The sequence below is a fragment of the Grammomys surdaster genome, unplaced genomic scaffold, assembly GCF_004785775.1.
Source record: "Grammomys surdaster isolate TR1022 unplaced genomic scaffold, NIH_TR_1.0 126133, whole genome shotgun sequence".
In the NCBI taxonomy this organism is placed as follows: domain Eukaryota; kingdom Metazoa; phylum Chordata; class Mammalia; order Rodentia; family Muridae; genus Grammomys; species Grammomys surdaster.
In genome coordinates, this window is record NW_021620941.1 from 42,631 (window position 1) to 64,925 (window position 22,295).

General features: G+C 37.7%; 1 pseudogene; it reads right to left on the reverse strand.

Moving 5' to 3' along the window:
* Positions 1-17,823: 17,823 nt before the first annotated feature.
* LOC114612203 lies at positions 17,824-18,094 on the reverse strand (annotated as a pseudogene).
* Between the last annotated feature and the right edge of the window lie 4,201 nt (positions 18,095-22,295).

Below are 22,295 nucleotides of genomic sequence, written 5' to 3' on the forward strand. Positions count from 1 at the left end.
ATATTGTAATTTGACACTTAAGTTGTGCCCTGCATTACCCTGTGTCATAATTGATGGCTAAAGAAAGGCACATGCTATGCTAATCATTTGTTAGAATAGCTTGTTAAACTGTAGTTGCCAATTTTAAATAAACTATGCAATGCTTTCCTGTATTTTAAGGTTTTGAAGCCCACAGTTTTAAACAGTCACTTGAAGCTGTTTTTAACTTATGTTGTGTATGCACAGTTCTGCCGTAAAGCACAGGTCAGCATGTTTGTCAGCCTAATAGCATATTATCAAGAACCCAGTCATTGCGCTGCAGCTTTCACACCACTGTCTCATGGGCCTCTTCATAGTCTTGTGTGTACCAATATTAAGTCTGGTGTCTTTTAAAAAGCATCAATATTTATTTGTTTGTTGAGATAGAGTCTCATCAGGTAGACCAGGCAGGCTTTAAGACTTTTTTGTGAAGTCCATGTTGGCCTCAAATTCATAAATCTTATCAAATCCTATCAAAGATTGATATCTTGTAGATAGAATTTTAACTTCCTTTGCTTGTTCTGTTGTTTTGTTGTGTTTTTTTTTGGGGGGGGTTGTTTTTTTTTGAGGCAGGGTCTCAACTATGTAGCTCTGACTGTCCTAGAACTAATTATGTAGATCACGCTGGCCTTGAGCTCAAAGAGATCTGCTTGCCTCTGCCTCTAGAGTTTTGTGATTAAACGTGTACAGCTTTAATCCAGCTGGATTATAAATTCTTAATAGTAAAAAGTTTAAAAATCAGAGAGTAAGTTTACTTATATTTGAAAATAAGGTTGAATTTTTTTCTTTTCTATTTTTTAAAAATTTTTTCTTATCTTATACTTATATACATAGTGACTGGATATAAAGCAGAATTTGTTTGTTTGTTTGTTTGTTTGTTTGGTTTTTTGTTTGTTTTTGTTTTTTTCAAGACAGGGTTTCTTTGTGTAGCCTGGGCTGTCCTGGAACTCTGTAGACCAGGCTGGCCTCAAACTCAGAAATCCACCTGCCTCTGCCTCCCAAGTGCTGGGATTAAAGGCATGCGCCACCACTGCCTGGCTAAAGCAGCATTTGTTAGTATAGCAGTTACTAACCACAGAATGCAAGTAAGAACATTAATGCAGTAGGCTGAAATTTAAGAGAGTACCATCCATAGTGAATATGTATTCTCATTTTTTGTACATAGGAGCTTTTGTTGAAATAGGAGTCCAAAGCTGGTGAGAGAGTTGACTCAAGAGGCAAACAATGGATAAATGGCCACCACAGCTAGTACCACAGCTAATAGACCTGGAGCATGACAAAGGAATGTGTGCACTTAGACATAAAAGAAACGCTACCTCTGGAGAAAAATGATTTAATGTGCAGAGAAGGGTTATTCATTTTTAAGAGATTAAAAATGATTGAATATAATACCTTTAATTTGTAACAAGGGTCTGATGGCTGCTTCCTGTCTAAAGAAAACCTTTTGATCAGCGTGTCTATTTTGATCTCTTCTGCCCCGTAGTGTATTGAATGGATAAAGAGATGATTTTCAGTTATTGTGCACATTTTAATTAAGCAGTGAAGATGCTGAGATGAATTTAGTTCTCGGCCATTTAGTAGACACATACGTATGTGGTTATTCTGTGGCATACAATTGACCCCTTTGTGGAAAAATTTCTAGACAATGTTTAGGATTGAGTCACTCTGTTATGTGAGACCAGAAGTGGCATACAAGCTCTTCCAGAAATAGACATGTATTTGATGGCATTTAGGGGAGGTGTGGATTTGATTTGCACCCCTCTCCTATTCTTTTATATCTGAAAAAAATGACTTAAAAATTCCAACTATGCTTTCTTTTTTTTCTACTTGAAAGTAGAAAATATTTCATTTCTTAAAATGTGTAAAATCTTTTGGAGGTTTAAGATTTGATTGTCCTTATAAAAACATAGCCTTAATGTAATTGATCAGAATTTGTTCACAAATTTATAATTCCATTTAAGTCTAAATAAAATTAACTAAATGCATGTATTTGAAATACAAAATCCTGATTCTTTAAATACTTGGCATAGTAAGCCAGTATGCTAGTTTGGCAAGTGTGAGAAGACCGGTTGCTCATAGCCAGGCTGTGGGAGTCACTTTCTCAGCTCTCTAAGAACACATCTTATATGGAATATTCTGAAAATGCTGTTAGGATTATTTCAAAAGGTGAACACTTTTTTGTTGTTTAGAAGCTTAAATATGGACTTTAATTACTTTTACCCATAGCACAGTTTAGAAAAAACAAAAACAAAAACTCAGTGTTTCCACAATCCACACAGTTAGCGGTCCTTAATTTAGTGTGATCCGTCACACGGTACAGCAGCCTGGCACCTTATGGCACAGCCCTTCAAGCATCTCTTGGGACATAAGCCTTGGATTCTGTTAAATGTGGATCTCCTGTCCCCGGTGGTTCTCGGTACCACTGACCGGTGCAGAGGGGAGTCCTGGTTCCTGGCTGAGGGACGCCATCCTGGGGCGGCTGCACACCCTAAGTTTGCATAAAGGCGTGGTGGCAATCTTTCCTTTATGGAATGACGCTAGAGCCATAAATACTGCCTGCGTGGGAGCTTGGTTTCGGCTCGAATTTTCTTTCTGCGGTAGTTTTTGTTCTCAATCACCTTGATGAAACAATCTCGAAGCTGCTCAGCTCTCTGTGGCATTTGGAATGAGTCACTGACAGGCTGATTTTCCACCCCTGTTGTGATGCTGCTTTCTCTAGTTAATATTCCTGCGTAAGTGTTGCACAAAAGTAAACCGTAAGAGCTGCAGACCAGGAAGCGGCTCCATTTGCATTAATTATGCAGTCAGGGCGGGAGGGCTGTCAGGCTAGGCGGGAGGGCTGTGGCCGCAGAGAACAATGGGCGCTGAGACTCCCGCTCTAACCGCTGCTCAGAGAGTCCTCAAACCCAAGCCCTGAAACTTGCTTTGCTGCCGTGGTAGAAAAGTCTTTCCCAGATTTCAGACCTCTGAGCTGCCGCCTACAGGAGAATCTCAGAGGAGGACAGCGGAAAAGGCTCCATATGCACATTTTAACGGACAGGAGAAAATGCCAAGCCAGCTGCAAACATGAACATCTTGGGAAAATGGTGGTTGAGGCGGGGAGGAGAGGATAATGATAAGACAAAAACAAAAGCCATCGCCATGATTCTGAAGCATCATCTGCGAGGTTTCCCTTCTATAATTGGTGTGGAGGTATCCTAACTTAATGATGGTGTCTTTCAATGGAACTGACTTACATAGGGAGCACAGGGAATTGAGCTGTACAAACATTTGTTGAGAACCTATGTCCTAGATGATGGGGAATTATTACTTCATTATTATTGATTGGAAAATGCTCCAGAAAAGAAAATCCTTTTTAAAAAGGATTTCTATATGGAAACTACGGGGAAATGCCCTTGTCAGAGTTCCTCTGCCAGCTTCAGTCAGGAAATGGCGCTGCCAGGGGGGTTGTGTCCATTTTCTCTATTCTTTTTGTAGAGTATCAGAGAAGATAACCGTACAGGACTTCTACAGTGTGTACCCTACCTTATATATCTAATTGTGGGTGGTTAGAATGGTGTAATTGGGAGGAATGACTAGCCAAGTCTCCTGCCAGTAGAACAACAGCATACTGAGATTTGTAAAGATTAATAAAAGAAATACTAGTAGCCTTGCTCCTTTTTGAATTCCTAAACAATTCCCTGGTACAGTTGCATGCTTTTCTTTAAAATAAAGGATTGTGTGTGCAGCATTCTGTGAGTAAAACCTGGAACATTTGGCCAGGAGGAAACACAGTGAAAATTTTTCCAAAAGGAATTAGGCCATCCTTTCAAGGCCATTTGTAGTTGCCAGAAGAAATGACATTTACCTCCATCACAGCCAAAGTCATAATTTCTGGGAAACAAGCTCTGTACCTTTGTCTTTTGTTTCTACTTATGAATAGCATGCATACATAAAAGTGTGTAATACTCTTTTCTGGCATTATACTGTGTTTCTCTTCCACAAACGAACTATCTTTGAAAACACATGCCATTTGCTTCTTCACCCTCCAGGACAACGTTGACCATTCTCTTGTGTGGTACATATTTTTAATGTCACTTCTAACCACTAAAACACACAATTATAAATAGATAATCTTTAGTCTGATAGAAATATATAAAAGTACAATTTTCAAAGGTGAAGATTGAGCCATCAAAGATTGCAGACCACCCCCCCTTTCTTTTTTTACTACAAAATGGTCCAGTCAAACAGGCAGCATTAGAAACGTGTAAGTAAAATGTCCAACTAGAGGAAGAATAGTAGGCCAGTGTACAGATTATTACACTCAAAGAGAATAGCTGCATATGTGCAGAAAGGTTGCAGTTTGTTGTTACACAAATAGAGTAAAATATTCATGGAGCTCATTGTTTCTTTATTGAATTGCTTTAATTTATTTACATTGTTTCCACCTCTTCTCCAACTCTTCCCATGTTCCTCTTACACCCTGACAAATTCATAAATTCTTTAGTTGTTCTTGTTACATATATATGTATATGTGTGCATGTATGTGTGTATAAACTACTCCTATTCCGTTTAAGAATAAAGACACTACTGTTACCTACATCTCATGTTTAATTTTACCTTAGTCTAGTGAGAGCCCCCACTATGAGGCCTATCACTTCAATCAGCATTTTCATAAGAACTTGATTTACATTTACAGCTCAACTTTCCTCATCTCCACTCAGAACAGCCCTAACATAAATTTGGTTTGTTTTTTTAATGCTATCATCTGTGAGATTATATGAGATGAACATCTAAAAATTAAGAAAATCTTAATGCAAGTAATAAATTGTAAATATTTTTATAAGATATAAAAGGATCATATTTTTCCTGTGGTATCATTAGCCTTCACATCACTGTATGGTACCAGTTTACAGTGATATGAAGCTTATACTATTTTACATTTCTATCCACTAAGTAAAAACCTACCCTGTGTTTTATTACAAAGTAGGTGGCCTGGAGGAAAAATATATGTATTCTTTCCTTTTGGTATAAAATATGCATTTGAGCTTCTCATTTCATCCCCAATCTGTGTTATTCCTTAAAAATGCAGAACTGCCTGAAGTCCTCTTTAATATTTAATTCAACAACTTTTTAATCTGTCATTATGCTGTGATGAAGTAAGCATCAAGTGTCGCTGAAAAAGATTAAATTATACTTGGAAATAGGAATTGAAATGATTTAGGGTTGGAGGCTGAATATTTGCTTTGCACGAGTAATAATAGTAGTAGCTTGGGTGAAGAAGGGCTTTGGTTCGGCTTTAATGTCTTTGCCTCGCTGTGCTCCCCTGTGGCTCTCTCTGATTTACGCTGGCATTGCTGAGCATTATTTTATTTAAATGGAGGTAGAAAGTAGAAATTACTGCACTACAATATATTAATTACTCCATACTATATCCTTGTACTTATTTCTCTTTTTTTTTTCTGTAAACGTCATAAACAATGATGGAACTTACCCATTGGATGGTGGCTGTTAGCTGTCCTGTAGTTCTTGTTAACAAGCTTATCTTAGAAAGGAAAAGCAGTAATAATTAATAGCCATCTGTGGAATAGTGAGGAGCAAAGGGACATTTGTGTTTTCCCTTTTACAGGGAATGATGCCCTACATAAAAATAGGTCCTGACAGTACTTGTTAATATTTTAACCACTTCATTTTACTTCCTTTAAAAATCTAGGCTTTAATTTGTGGGATGTTTTGCAATTAGACAGAGGGATAAACTTTTAGACTGCCCATTGAGTCTTAACTGCTCAACAGGTGACGGTGTGTCTAACTTGTTTAGAGTACTTCGTCTCTGCATACTTCCAGGCTGGACTAATAGAATCCACTGGGTGATCTTTGGCTGCTGACGCTTATTTTCAGTCTAGTGCTGTAGCTTTGTGTAGTCTTTGTGAAGCCAAACAAATCAGTCAGTTTACTTAAAAAAAAAAAGAATTATGAAATTATGTGATGATGTGCCTTTGTGCTTATTTGAGGAAAGGTGTTTCACTTTTTCTGTAATGCATATGCGTTGTGATTCATATGTGCTCTCTGACACTGTCTGCAAGGAATTTCTTAGAACTGTACCTTCATTTGTCATGATTTGTCATGTTGATGCTCCTTTTCAAATTAAGCCTGGACATAGACTAAGGCCTTAATGTCTAGCACACCTGTCAGAATATTACCCAAGCAGCCTTCATTCTCAGGAATCCTGTGTAGTGGTATCTCAGATGGCTGTCCACTTCCCAGCATGATGTCCTATCATAAAACAACAGTACAGAGAAGGCTTGGCACAGTGGCACATGCAGAGAGCCCCAGTTACTGGGGAGGTCAATCTAAGGAGATTCCTTGGTCTGTTAATGTTCAAGGCACAGGGCAACTCCGAGAGACTGTCAAACAGGAGAGAGGCAGGGCGAGGGCTACTTTTTACCTTTTGGAAACATTCTAGTTGAACCTACTGTGGTAGGTTCAGAATTATCAACACCTAATTTTTAAAAATAAAGGTTGCAAAATGTTTTAAACCTCATGGAATTTTCATGTGCCTTCATCTTACCGTGTCACTGTGGCTGTGCACGGTGACACTGACACTGAGGAAGTCAGTCTACAGTTAGCATTTTCATTTTTTATAGACAAAACCCGGCAGCTTGAATAAATCTTATGCTCTGCATAGTTGGATTCTCTGAGTATTTAGCTTCTTACTTTGTAAGATTGACTTAATCAGTGGGTACCCAAGATGCAAACAGTGAAGTTAGTTATGGGTATTTCCCCCTTCTGTTAAATATTTGAAAATAAAGTCCTATTGTTCTTCATAATAAATTTTCTTGTAATTTATAAATATATACTTAGAGAATCAAGTCCACTGATTATATACAACCTAGTGATTTGATCAGAATAACTTTTAAAAATATACCAACTGGACAGAAACAGTTGTCTACAAGATACAATTATAAGACATGTGTTTGTCAACATGTGCCAGTTTTGTTGTACATAAGACTAGTTGCCTTTCTGAAACCTAGTGTGCTTGTGAGGTGAAGTAAATGCACGTCTTTGTAGAAGAATAAATAAAAAGAGTAACCTGAGTCAATAAGCAGGTTCAATTCATGCCTACAGCCATGGCGGACAGCTCATTTTGTAGATGTGGGTGTTTTGTTTACATTTATAATGCAGCTTTATTTAATGCTGACAGATATAGCTTGTGGCAAATGATAGTCAGAATGTATGAGCAGTCATAATGCTTCTGTCTTCTTATAGTGTGCTGCCGAAAATAAGCAGTTCACCTCTGTTTTTATTGAGGAAAGGATATGAGACAGCTATAGCTTCGTGAGGCTATTTATTGAGTTGTTTTACTAGCTGTGAACATGCCGCTTTATAGCAGTTGTGAAAATGGACTTTGCTAGTGTGTGGGAAAGGAAATAACATTGCAGTATACAGGGTAGTAAAAAATCTCTATAAATAATTTTCAGACTGAGGAATATTCTCATTTAAACAGGCGGAATGGGTTCTGATTCTGACTAGCTGTCAGTCCACTCCAAAGTCAGGGAGAATTGGTATTAAAGTTTGGAAGGAGTCTTGATTGTGATTGTCTAACATTTAGTCGTGTTAGAACTTAAGGAAAGTTGATACTGTGTGTATATCTAAGTATTGACCAGTGCTAGGCCTGGGCTTATGGACAGTGTTACCTGATTTAGAGGTAAAGTGCACAGCAGGCTCCATGTCGGTGCATTAAGGGCACATCTGTGATTAATAGCAAGTTCTATTGCAGGGCACCGAGAAATCTGCGTTCATATGCTCTTGCCATGTGTTGCTTTCTGACTTCAGATGTATAAAGAACACACAACTATATAAAAACTTGAGTGTACTTAAATTTGAACCTAAGATTTATTCATTCTGACTAAGGGAAAGGAGCAGCTCAGCACAGGATTTGAACATGAATTTGCATCGAGCACTTGGCAGGTACATTCATTTCACCTGGAGCGTCTACTCCATGACACCCAGGCTTTATAGCTGGTTTCTTTTCTCTGCAGTATCTGTCTAGGTCTGTGAACACTCTCTGGTAGACAGTTATTGACTGGCTGCTATAATGGTGATGCATATAATAATTTTTATTCTTAAACATAAAAAACATTAAAAGGGTACACATTTGAAGATTTTATGACTTTTCAAGTTTATTCAAATGTTCATTATAGAGCAGTGTGAAGGTATACAAATAATATTTCCATGCATGCAAAATAATTTAGAAAGCCATGTGAATCTCAACAGGAGTTTCTTCCATGTCTGTGCTCAAGTTTCTGGGGAGCACTGAGTATTAAATTGAAACAGTCCTCCCTAATATTAAGCAGACTAAGCTCAGTTTAGTTCTCAGGTAAGGTTTTCCTGGACACTTACCATTTTCTTCTCATGTAAATAAAACCCATACCGCTTAGATCTTAATGCTTGGTACTTTACAAAATAAATCAAACTGCCGGGAAGTACTCGCTGCTTTTCTTAGTGTTTTTCTTAGGCATTTCTGTTTCCATTAAACATATTATAGAGATGCTGTAAAGATGTTCTTATTTCCTTCTCCACTGGCTGATGAAATGGGTTAATCTCTCAATAGAGCTATTTCCTTAATTCACCACCTGTTTTCAAATCCCAAGTAACCTGCAAGGTAAGCAGAGAGAGTCCTCTGTGTATGCCTTACATACCTATTTCATACAGAGAAAAACTCAGAATAAAAAATTAAGACAAAATTCTTCCTTGAAAAAAATTTTTTTAAAGGAAAGCCATTGCATATTTCTGAAAAGCTTCCGTATTTAAATTATCACTCTGCAGTCCCAGTATGTTGCCTACTGGGCATCCTTTCAATGAAAATTCTCAGCTCAAAGGGCATACCTCTACATAAAGTATATTTATTTCCCTTTTTAAAAAGTGCTCATTTTCTCTCAAGCATATTGTGATAACATGGTAAAGCTATAACGAACACAAATTTTATGTTTTTAAAATTTACAAACAAAAGAGTTGATATGTGTGTAAATCTAAGATGTGTTTGACTGTTATCGTTGGACTGTCTCAACTGTTATATGTAATCATTTATTGTTTAAATACAGAAGAGGCTGTAACAAAATGCTGTCAAGAGCCATCACACTCATTAACCTGCAAGCTAATTAGCCTCCTCCTGCCTGATTGCTGACAAGTTCTTCAATCTGAACCCATTGCTGTCGTGTCAGCAGATAAGCAGAGTGAGGCAGAGGAGGGCTCTATTAGGTGTTTGTGAACAAAGTCTCTGCACTAATGCTTTGTTTTTTACACTCTTAACAAATGTGAGAGCATTCATATCCCCAGCTATAATTAAATTGGCAACTCTTAATTACTGTAATTAGTATATTAACTGTTTCCTGTTCATCTATAATTGATTTCAAGAAATTACATGTAATTTAATGTGATTTCAAAAATTTAATCATTATAAAAAGAGTTTCAATAGTTAAATGCATACTAGATACTATTGGAATTTTTGAAATAATATTCATCGTAAGATTACTTAAATGCAGAGCCTTGTCAAACCAAATACATATGGGCTTTATATTCACTTTTCCCCCTTTGCAAACATGACATTCACGTCCCATTAAACATTTTTCTTTCTTTCTTTTTTTTTTTTTTTTTGGTTAGACTAACATTTTTAGGTAGGTTGCAAATTAGCACTGGAATGTTAGAACGTTTTGCAAATGCATCTTAAAATTTGAATTCATTAATTTGTGGAAGACTAATTCATTTAGAATAGCATCTTGAGGGCAGAAAACATTCATGAGATAGTTTGTTTGTTACATCATCCAATCAAACTTAAGAGCTCTATTAAGAGTACCAGAAAAATAGAGGGTTTTGTGGATTATCACAGTGTGAACTGACGAAGTCTTTTTTTTGTGTGTTTCCAGAATAATCACTATTATATCTTTCTGGGGAAATGTTACTTATGCTTTTGGTTTAAAATATTTGCATATCTTCAGCAAATTAGTGAAGACCTTAACTATTCTAAAATGACACAATTACCAACCAGCAAAATGTATTCACATGTCTAAGAAACCACATAGTGAAATTTATTGTACCTGTAGTAATGCAGGGAAGAACTGCTATGGCTGGTTTTCTGATTTAAGAGTACTGGATTGCAGTGAGGAAAAGCATCAGAGTCATGATGTTTTCCATAGGTGTGCATGAGTATTAGACATGGCCAGGATTCCCATTTGCATAACCCAGTAAAGATCCTGGACTACAGGAATACATATTTACTACTGGCCAGACTAACCTAGTCTTGACTAAAAATATACTATTCTGGGCTAGAGAGATGGTCCCGTGTTTAAGGACACTTCTTCTCCCAGAGGACTTGAGTTCAATTTTTAACACTCCTATTGAGTGGCTCACAAGAACCTGTAACTCCAGCTCGAGCTGATCTCTTTTCGGTCCTTTTGGACACCTACACACACGTGGCATACACTCATATAGATGCACACATTCACATAAATAATAAAAAGAAAAGAATGGTAGCCTTAAATAAAAGAGCGTTCTAAATGAAATTTACACATAAATTCATTTAGTCATTCTTAAAATAATTAAAATGTTAATGTTCAGCTGTCATTCACTTTCATACAGTAATTGTTTTTTTAAGAACTCAACACACTAGAAAATACATAATCTCACAGATATAGCCTTTAAACACAGGGTGTTCATGTGTAGTCATAAGAGCTGATCTGAATGTCAGGTCAGCTATGAATAAGTAATGGGACAGACAGAGGGTCCTGTTAAGACCTTCCTTCTGTGGTACTGTGGTCCCTCATCCAGTAAAACCAGAGAAAGCTCTCGGGGAAGTGTCATTATATCTTAGGGATCATTCTTTCACTATTCTGCACCCTTCTTCAGAATGGTCATACCTTGAGAAGACAGCAGATAGTCTCCAGAAACTCCTGCAGTCTCTTTTGGCTTAAAATTCTATGAGTTTCAGGAAAGTTGGTGTTATGACTTAAATTTGTTTTAGAAAGTAAATTAAGCAAGTTTAAGGGCCTTTTGTATTCTTTAAGATCCATTTCAGAATCACTGGCTATGATCATAGTTCATAGTTATAATATCCAAAGAATCCACACCATATTCTCAACTCAACAAGGAGCCTGTAGAACATCTGGTTCAGCCTTTTGTTTTAAAAGTAGAGAAGTTCTTCAGAAGGCTGACCTTACTCAAGGCCATGTGACAAAAGCACAATGTGTGGTCATCAGAAAGGAGCTGGGCTGTAGGCCCTGCCTGGCCTTGGGCTCTAGACGGCATAGAATCTTCGTGGCAGATTCTATGACTACTTGTCATATAGTTATTTTATATTGGATGTTGAAGTTGTTGCAAGTGTATAATTTTTAGTGAATACAAATTTATTTGTTTAAGATAGGTGGCTAGATTATATAGCACACTAAAAGATGTGTAATAAAATAAGAAATGAATCTGCAGCACAATGAGGCTAGGCACCCCAAAACAACTCAGGGAAAGCCACTTGGACACCCAGAGACTTTGGGAAGGGGCACACATTACTAAAATCTATTGTGTCAGATTTATTTCCAAACACCTTATGACATGGCATTCTTTTATGTATTTAATTTACCCCCTTACTGTGTACTTTATGTTTTTTTAGGTGACAAGGCAGTGATGATTGTAAGGGAGTAGGGACATGAAGGCTAGCACACAAATCCCACAGCTTCAAAATGTGCTCGATATCGCCGTTAGTGTCGGCAGCATTCTGCCTTAGTTGCCAGAACATAATACTACCCCTGTTCTGCACTCCTACAGTGAAAAAACCTGAGCAGCGACACTTCATTTTACAGAAGACTAAAAAGGAAAGGTACCTTGTCCAAACACTTCATATGAAGATGCTCGAAGCCTGACAAGTGTAATCTTCCTGTACTGACTGTATCTCTGTGGGTATTTGTCTAGAAGTAACTGATGTAGAGGCCCTAACATCTATAAAGAGATATGAGGTGTTGGCTTGGTAACTCTGTTTATTGAACTATTAAAGAGTAAAACCTATGAAGAAGTATTTTTTTGATATTAGTTTTCATTTATAAACTAGAATAATTCTAAATGCTTATAGAAATAGGAGATAACCCAAGGCCAATTTAATTTTAGATTGGGCTTTTGCGTAATGTATTATTCATAACATTGTATCATCAGTTAAGCGCATCTCTGACAATAAACTTAAAATTCAACTTTAGTAGTACCTTCTACCCTAATTTGGGTGAGCCAGAGAGTGACTTGATATGATTTATTTTGCCGTTATATTGTAGATAATTTTTAATAATAGCAGGATGAGATGTTTGGTGTGCTTTCTTCATCCTCCCCCCACCTTGCCTCTCCCCCCTTTTTTTTTAACACTTCACTATTTTTGCTGCGTGACCTGGTTTTGCATTTTTCTGATTCTCTGTTCATCTAATTAGTATGTTCTAGAAAGACCTGGACCACTTATTGCACAGAGATGTAGCCTGTGGGTATTTAATAAGGAGCTTTCAGTGCTACATTTGCATCTTTTGCTTGGGGTCTGAATAGCGAATCACCTTTCAGATCATTAGGAGCACTGCTCTATTGTAAAATCTGGCCGCAGTATTCTAATGACAGTTTAGAACTTCAGGCTTCCTATATAACCCAAGTGACCCCAGTGTAATTGTGTGTAGTGCAGATGACCCTAGGATAAACTGCTGACGGTTTAGTTCATCCACAGTGTGGCCTCTGTGGGCAGGTGGCTTTATACCCAAGGAGGCCACACAGAGATGCCTTGGAAGCATATTATACCATGCTAGTTACATGCACAGACATTATTTACATCACAGTACTGATCCTCCCAGGACCTGGTACTTCTCAAAAAGTGTGTGTTAAATGTGAGATGTATTTTAGCAGCTAGCTGTCCATATATCTGGAAACCAAAATGCTTAAAAACGGGCTATTCTGCTTCTAGGTTCTTTTCCTAGATAAGGACAAAATAGAGAGATTGTTCTTTTCAAAGAGTAAATAAATTATAATTTATTTTTTCTAACCAGATAGAAAGAAGTTGTTAGTATTAGAAGCTTATACAGTTTTGTAGTTGCATTTGACACTGCCCCAGAACTATACAATTTTAAAGCTAGACGAAAGTTTAATTTAACATTCTATTTTTGGAAGTTGATATTTTTCAATAATTTTCTAATCTCCAATTGCAGTGATAATATGCCTCCCTCACAGTAATGCTAAGGGATTCAAAGGTAGCTGAGAACTAAAGTAACTTAATGAAGAGGGAGCAATAAGTTTCATGTTTTTTAACTAAATGTTTTTTTCCTTAGAGAACAGTAGATTTATAATGGCATTTGGCTATATACTGCACTTTCTTCACTAATATAAAAACTAAACAAATACAGGTATCTTTGCAACTATCTTTAGAAGATAATATGTGAATTGAGTTAAAAATTTAGTAATTATATTTCATTTTTTTTCCTGAAGAATCTGTTTCTTCAACGGGTCTGAGGTTACCAAGACTTGGCTATAATTAATAAGTTTTGCTGAAACGTTATGTTTTTCAATAGGATAGGATTCCATAGAGTAGGTGTTTGCAGAGTGTATGGAATGAAAGCATAAGTAAAGAAGAATGGGCTGACAATACAAAAGAACAGTAGCTAGCCGAACCAAGCAGCCCATTTAGGCTTACTTCCACAAGCAGTGCGTGAGTGTTATTTTAAAAATAACTGGACAGTAATCAGCTCTGCCTGATAGCCTGTCTGTGATGTGTTCATTTTGTCTCATCCTTTTGTATTTTTTCTTGGCAGTTTCTACTCAGGAGTTCTACAAATCAAGTGTGAAAAGTAGCCGTCTGACCTGGCAGGACCCATGCTTAAGCCCTGACACCTGGTGTTATCTTTGTCTTCCTTTTAATTGCCTTCCCTTTCATCTTTACAGAAACCCAAATCTGTTTCTTAAAGCTGCTGTTTAAATTGTATCTTTCAAAGCTAGCTTGTAATAAAACAGAACTTGTAGTTTTAATAAGTGATTATTTCTTATTTCAGAGAGACAAATGTGAGGCAAAGCTTTATGCAGAAACTTTTACTGCAAAGACCTGAAAACTGGAAAAATAATATGGGACTGAATGCTTAATTGAAGTTGTGCCCGGTATGCATGCATATCTAAGGCATTATGTATAAGTAAGTCGTTATGCATATCTAAGGCATTATTCGAGGCTTGAGGCTTCCTACATATGAGAGCAGTGGCCAGTGCTACTCTGCTAAGTAGTTTTGTAGGATTTTCTCTTCCGAGAGGAATTTGTACTCACATTATTGTTTCCTCTGGGATCCTAGACAATGGCTCTGCGGTCTGATTCATTAATATTGGTTGTCTTCAGCAGAGAGTATCCAGATTTGACCTGCCAAGTATTAAATTTTTAATGTATTACTAGTTCTTTCACAGAGTGAGGCTTGTCTTTGTTCTTTGTATTTTTGTACCGTTCAGCTTGAATTAGATACAGTTAATTTGTAGCATCACCAACTATGCCTCATTTAAAACACACACAATGCACATATAAAATGTTTATTGGTGAGATATTTCAGTGTGAATAGCTACCTTTTTAATATTTGAAAGCATACATTTCCAAATTTATTTTGAAAAGTGCCAGGAGTGATATGTGCTATGTACAATAAGTTAATTATTACGCTATTAACATTGATGATGTTGAATGTGTATTAGTTAATGTGTTAATGACGTGTTAATTACTGAACACGTTTGTGACGACCCTTCAGGCTTGTTCTATGATGCAACATGTCTACTTGAACCAGACCAAGTAATCTGCAAGGCAGACTGTAACTCTTAGAGTAACACTTGTAAACATAAATTATAAATTATATTATGCTTTTTATTATTTTTTTTTCTCCCTGGTAGAATGAATATGTAATCCTTCTGCTATCTGCACCTGTTAGAACCTAGTGCTGTCAGACTCTGTTTTCCCCAAGAGGACTGGAAGAGATTTGTTATGTAGTAACTTATGTTTTGTTTAGCTCTGGTGTTTAGTTTTATATAGAGTCACATGCTTTTCATTCTGAAAGATCCTCTTCATCCTCTTCTTTTTTCTCTTTTTACCTTATCTTCCTGCTCTTTTCCTCTTCTTCCTCTTCCTCCCCACCCCCAATCCATTTAAAATAAAAATCACTCTCAAACCATTTGCAGGCAGGTTAAAAACTGCCCACTATTGCTAGTTGGCATTATACTTTTTATTTAATTATGGCCGTTTTTTTGATGTTGCTGGTAGGTTGTTTTGTTTTTTTCCCAAAATGGTTGAAATCTTACAAGATCGATCATTTGACAAAAGAAAATTGGACAGCAATTTCAGAGTGTAAATAGAGGCCAGATTTGCATTCATTTGAGAGCATGGGATAATAGGTTTGTTTTCTGTTTCATAAACATGCTTCGTACTTTGAAATGTGAGCTATTTGGGCTTTATTGTTGTAGCTGCTTTGCTCTTGTCACTAATTTTGGAAAATACACCTACTGATGATGAACTTGAAGAGATTTACTTGGAGGGTAACATTAACCTGATAGAATTGTGTTGTGCACACAGTGGCATTTTTTTTTTTAGTTTTGTTGCTTCAAATTCATTGTTTGCTTTTTAAACCAGAAAACATTTTTTTTCCCCGAGAGCTCAAATTTACCAAGGATCTGATGGTGAGGACTTTTTATTTTTCCTGTTTTAGCCTGTCTTCTTCCCTTTTCCTTCTTTCATCCTCATCCCTCTTTTTCCTCCCTTCCCTCCGTTGTTTCACACACCCCCGCCCCCAGTTGTCTCAGTTTCATGATGATTAAAGTGGGCACCGAAATAGCATCTACCTTACGAATGTTAGAATGACTAAATGGGTTAATACAGATATAGGATTGTGAGCAGTGTCTAGCACACAGAAAGCTCTTAAAAATGTGCTGAAAATTATTGGGAAACACTTGATTTCCAGTTTTAGTTCCTGAGGACCTGTTAAGAATTTGAAGTTTTGATTTTCAGTCATTATAGTTTCAGACCCCACTGTCGGAAAGCACCTTAATTTTAACAATTCCATTACTCCAGTTGTTTCTATTCATTGTCCTGGAGTCATCCTGGCCTTTTTCATTCATCTGAACTTGCTTGATTCCGTGATTCCCTACCAGCACCTCTCTTACTAGGGATTTGTACTGGTATGGAAGGACGCTCTTGAGTCTTTGGTCTCTCTCACAAATATTTGTGTATCTCTTGTTTAACAGCCCTGATGTCCTCTTGTAATACCCATGCAAAGGGATTCTAATAAATCTTGTGTTCAGCACCACACATTGTTTGTTTTAGCTGCCTTCCACTTCATGCTTCTTCCTTTAAGAGTGAGCCATTACGAAAGGTTAGATTCACAGTTAGCAGGCTTTAGCTCTCCCTTTTGAATCAGTGAGGTTGCCGTTTTATTGCTCTCCGACTTACACTTCAGTGATGAGAGTAAACTAGCATCAGATTAAAGGTCAGCAAATCCCATCAAAGAGAGGAATATTAGGGGCAGAGATAGTTGGAGAGGCAGCACACCACTGGGTATTGACAGGGTGATTCCAGGGTATCAGTCAGCAGAATTATAGCTGCCCAGAGAGTCAGTACAGCTTTAATGAGCCTGTGTGAAGAGGAAGAGGGTGGATTTATGTAGTTCCTCATAATTTTCTGTAGAGACTGTTATTGCAGACATTCTGTGGAGTATTCTGGTCTTTCATTTAATTCAAAGGTCCTGGAGCTTATCCATCCTCTAAATTCTTTCTTTCTTTTTTTTTTTTTTTTTGTTGGCTCAAATCAACATTGACATTTCCATGGCTTACCACCTAAAGCATCCAGTTCAAAATCAGGTTTCTTTAGGCAATTTTGAAATCTGTAGATTCTTAATATTAACCTGTAGACATGGTTATTTCCTCCTTCAAGAAGTAGGTTAGTAATAAAGAGTTTTTTCATAACCAGAAAGCAAGAGTAGATGCACATTTACACACTGCCCTTTGAGGAATGGAGGAAAGGCGATGCTTACAATTGCATGATTTTCTAAACAATCTAAGTGCTCATTCTTCTTAAGATTTTCTAATTAGTTGTTTGTGTGCCACAATCTTACCCTTTATGCCCCGAGTACCCTCCTAACTGGAAGAGGACAAATTGATACCCTGGGCAGAGGCTTTTTAAAAATTGTTCAACTGAGAAATACTGTATTTAATTGTCATTATTTTCAGTTTTACCTCAATTTTGATGTGTTGGATAGGAAATGTGGCTTATTTCTTAAAAGAGTGGTATTGCCGGACAGTGGTGGTGCATGCCTTTAATCCCAGCACTTGGGAGGCAGAGGCAGGCAGATTTCTGAGTTCGAGGCCAGCCTGGTCTACCAAGTGAGTTCCAGGACAGCCAGGGCTACACAGAGAAACCCTGTCTCGAAAAACAAACAAACAAACAAAAAGAGTGGTATTAAATTTATATAATTAAGAGAGAAGGAATATGGTTTAAGAAATCATAAACAAAAAATTAAAAAATAAAAAATCCAAAATCTTTGTTTTTGCTGTTTTGGATCTCCTCAAGATCTTGTGCATGCTCAGCAAGCACTGTGTCACTAAGCTGTCCCCGCTCTGAGAAAGGACTCTGGATGTCTCCCCCCCCCTTTTTTTTTTGCCACGAGGTGTGTTTTATTTTCATCAATCATACAAATAATTTTCTATAACATCCCAGGGCAAACCGGTGAAATTTGGCAGTCCGATTAGTGGGGGGGGGGGTCCCCTTCAGAGACCCGTGGGCCGGTGGCATCAGCACGGAGTGCCCAGATTCACAGTGCAGCTTGTGGCTCGCGTCCATTTTGCAGGTGGCTCTTCCTCCACATCACGAGGGGGTCTTGGAGATGACGGGGTGGGGTGGGATGGGGAAATCTTCCTAGGCTTTTAGGAGATTTCACTCCTCTTTTCCTGTTCAATGGTCTCTTTGGTCGGCAGGGTGTTCTCCTGCGTCTCGGTTTTCTTCAGCTTGGCCTTATCGAAGCTGGCGATTTCCCCCATGTCCGGCTTGTCTGCCATTTTCTTACAACTCGTGGATTCTCGTTCAGAGCTCGTGCTCCAGGTGCTCCCACTCGCGTTGCTGCAGCAAGAGACCTGGATGTCTCCCCTTAAAGTGTTAGTGTTGGACAGGTTGACTGATAGTTTTTTTTTATGTTAAACTTTTTTATTATTGATACTAGAAAACAGACAGCTTAAAAATTTACTAGAGTATTTTATGACTTTGCCAAGCCAGCCACTGTTTGCAGTTTCTAGGTAAGAACATACTATTTTGACTGTATTTCTGGAAAAAATGAGTTATTTGCAATATTCAGAGATATCTGCTTTGAAGAGCCCTTTAAGCAGTTTATGTTGTCCTTGCATGCTATGTGGGTGGCCATTCTTTTGGAAACCTGTGTAGTTTTTTATGGAAGGGAGCAGTGGTGTGGGTACTAGAAAAAGCCCAAGTATCAGCTTTGACATACAGTGTGCTGGCTGAGCCTGTAGCTCTTACAACAGCATGTGAACTCTTAAGCGAGATGCATAGAGATGAAGGCTCCATGAAAACACAGAAGCCATTTTCAGTCATTATTTAGATGTGTTTATATTAAAAACCCGGTGTACTTTCAAACAAGACCATGTGGCAACTCTAGTAAAGCTCATGTTTCCTGTAATCATGTTTTGCTCCAAAAAGCCTTTCCAATAAAACCCAGCCTGTGTTCTTTGTAATGGTACAGATTAAACTTTGTGTATGCTATTCCATTGGAATGTACAGGAAATGCCAGTGACTCTCATGGCATATTTATTAGCACTCTTTCTGAGTGTTGCCTGTGCATCAAAATAATTTGGCATCCCCAAAATAACAAAGTGGACATTCTTTCCTGAAAGGAGAAGAGGGAAATGATAAGTATTTACTATTCATAATCAGGTGACTGTAATTTCTAAATTTACTTTTGCATTTTTCAGAAAAGGAAGATGGTCACAGCAAGAGAAATTAATACTCAGATAAGCATGAGATTAATTATCTGATAGGGCCAGATTCTTACTGGCATGAGGAACGTGTGAGTGACATGTATTGATCACTTTAAGGTACATAGATATATTTGAGATTTTAAAATTCAACTAGTATTTTCACTTGAGTAATTCATGAATGGAACAAGGACACTTTCTCCCCATTAGTAGTTCAGACAAAACATTTTATACAATACATAGATATGTATGCTTTTTAATACTACCATTCATTTCATCTGTGAAATAGTTGATTAAAGTTTCCAAAATACTAATGAAGAGGATATGTAACGTTGGCCTAGTTTTAACTAATCTTAACAAGAACACTGTGTAGCCATTTCGAACCTTTAATGAGTACATTTGCTGGAAGAGCAGAGGCCGTATTCAGAACAAATCAGCAGCACCATTTACTTTTCCTGTGCTCATCACATGGCTGCTTTCAAGGCTGCCAGCTTTCTGGAAGGAGTGAGCAGAGCTCGCTCTCAATGAGCAACCCCATATGTTTTGTCATCACCATGGAAAGAGTGCCACTCAACTCCTAGGGTGATGAGGAAATAAGGCTTGGGCTATGATATGGAGATAGCAAAAAGCAATATCAAAATATGCTACAGAATAATGGCACCACAATCTGTGACGAAGAAATTTAATACAGAAAAAGGCTGGAATCTTTAAAAAGGACATAGTTAACCTTGTAATAAATATTGCCAGATATCAGATAATTCTTAAAATTATAGGGTAGAATTATTTCAGATTGTATCCATATTGTTTATATTCATAAGCTGGCCTTTGGTAATGTTTCATATTTATATATTATACCAAACAGCTTATTCTCTGACTGAGAGATGTAGTATTTTAAGAAAATTATTTTTGGCTGTGGTTTGCAGTAACCTATTATTTGTTAAAGTGACAGTTGTGTGCCAGGTGCAGTATCAGACTTTTTATATATTTTATGTCATTTAAACTCCATAATCATTCCTTAAGTTGATGAAACCTCTGTTCACAGAGAGTGAAGCAAAAGACTTCTTATGGTGTAAGTAGTGAGTCATAGGCAGGACTGAAATCTAGGCTGCTCTATCTCCAAAGCCGCATTCTCCTGTGCTGCAGTTAACTTAAATTGTAATTGCAAAGTGTGTTTTATTTTAATTATAAAGAATATTAGTTTTTGTTTTGTTTTTTTTTGTTTGTTTTTCGAGACAGGGTTTCTCTGTGTAGTCCTGGCTGTCCTGGAACTCACTCTGTAGACCAGGCTGGCCTCGAACTCAGAAATCCGCCTGTCTCTGCCTCCCAAGTGCTGGAATTAAAGAATATTAGTTTTTAAATGTGTGTGTACGCATGCAGCACACACATGCGCACACACACTCTATATGTGTGTAGATGCCCTTAGAGGCCAGAAGAGAGCATCCAATCCCCTGGAACTGGACTTACAGGCAGTTGTGAGATGCCTAATGGTACTAAGAATTGAACTGTGAAAAAGCTCACTCCAGCCCCACAAGTGACTTCTAATTCGACATTATGATCTATTTCTTTAGGTTTTTGATTTAAGATAGAGAAAACTGTATTTAAAGGGTTTGAATCGTCTTTTCTTTTTCATATGTATGATGTTTTGCCTGCATGTATATCTGTGTACCACGTGTGAACCTGGTTTCCCATGGAGGCCAGAAGAGGACATTGGCTCTCCTAAAACTAGAGTTACAGATGGTTGAAAGCCACATGTGTGCTGGGAATCAAACCCAGGTCCTCTGGAAGAGCAATGATACTCTTAACTGCTGAGCCATCTCTCCAGCCTTATATTTGGATTTAATACAAAAAAAATCAAAGCAAAACAAAAAACCCTTCCTATATGAACTTGGGTTTTGTGTTAAGAGCACCTACCAGGATAAGAATACTTAAAAACCATGTAAATGTGCTTGTGGAAGGTACAAGCATTGTTTGATGGTGGTATTTATGTTCAATTGAAATGTAAGCCTGGAGTACCTTTAGGAATGCTCACTGTTGTTAGATTAGCACTGGCACTTGTAAAATAGGAAGCAAACGCTGTCTACATTTGGAACAAAAGGGCAGGAATCATTCCTTTGAGACAGAAATATTTAGAATTGTGAACTGAGTCTAGGACGAACTTCCCTGAGTCTGGAAGATGTGGTCTTGCAAACACTGGAGCATGCAGGGATACAGCCTTGAATCCGCACAGGATGCCCTCTAGGTTACAGAGGGCCGCACCAGAGAGTAATGTTAGCCTGTTCACAGCACGGCAGTGATCTTAACTGACAAGACAGGAAATGAAAGTGCCATGGCGACCTCATTCTGTTGGGAAAGAAGGCAAGGAAGCAGAGTGTGGGGCTGAGGAGAGGGAAGCTTGCCATCCCCGCCTGTGTAAGCTGGTGCTTGTAATGCAGACTACACAAGAACTAATTTGTTTTGAGAGCAGTCCAAATGTGGGCCCCTAACATTTTCTAGTCAGGACTTCTCAAACATGTGGCAACTTTAAAAGGCACATTGACACATTAGATCATCAGATCACTGGTGACCACAGAGCAGCCAGTCACAAAGACCTATGAGCATTAAAGGACACCGTTATTGTAATTCTGCCTCCCTGTAGACATACTTGGGCTCTGGAGCACTTTGCTTTCTCTTTAAATGATACTGTTTTTCTCCCTTTTAGAATTTAGTTGTCATATTTACCAACCTTAAAAATCTCCTCTATAGACCATTTTGTTTGAACATCTTTTCTTTTAGATAAAAAGAAAATGGCCCTTTCTCTTTCTCTATCATGTGTAATAATTTCCTTTAAGAGCAGAACACAGGTAACCCTGGTTGCTAATATGCGTGAGAAACACAGCCCGCTTCCTCCTCGTCCTTTTTCACTGTCTCATGCAAGCACAGCATACTTCATATCTTGCCCTGGCCCCTGTTCTCTTCTTCTGTAGCTGACAGTGCTTATATATCAAGCCTCCAACAAGATGCAGCTCCATTTAACAAAAAAGTGCCTTAAAAATGTAACTCTTCTTTCTGCATTTTTATTGCACAGTCCATCTGCTCCTTCATCTTGGCTGCTCTTCACTTCACAGTGACAAGGCTCACTCCTTTTTCTTGTCTCTTGAGGCAAGATCTAATTGGCAAGAGGAAAGTCCTCAAAATTTGCCTTTCCCATCGAACAGTAGTTTCAGGTTTTTCCGTAAACATTTGGTTAAAGTGAGCTTGAAGGTTAAAGAGAAAATGTAATGAAACTGGAGGGTATAAAGACTCTTTTCCTGCAGAACAAAAAAAAAAAA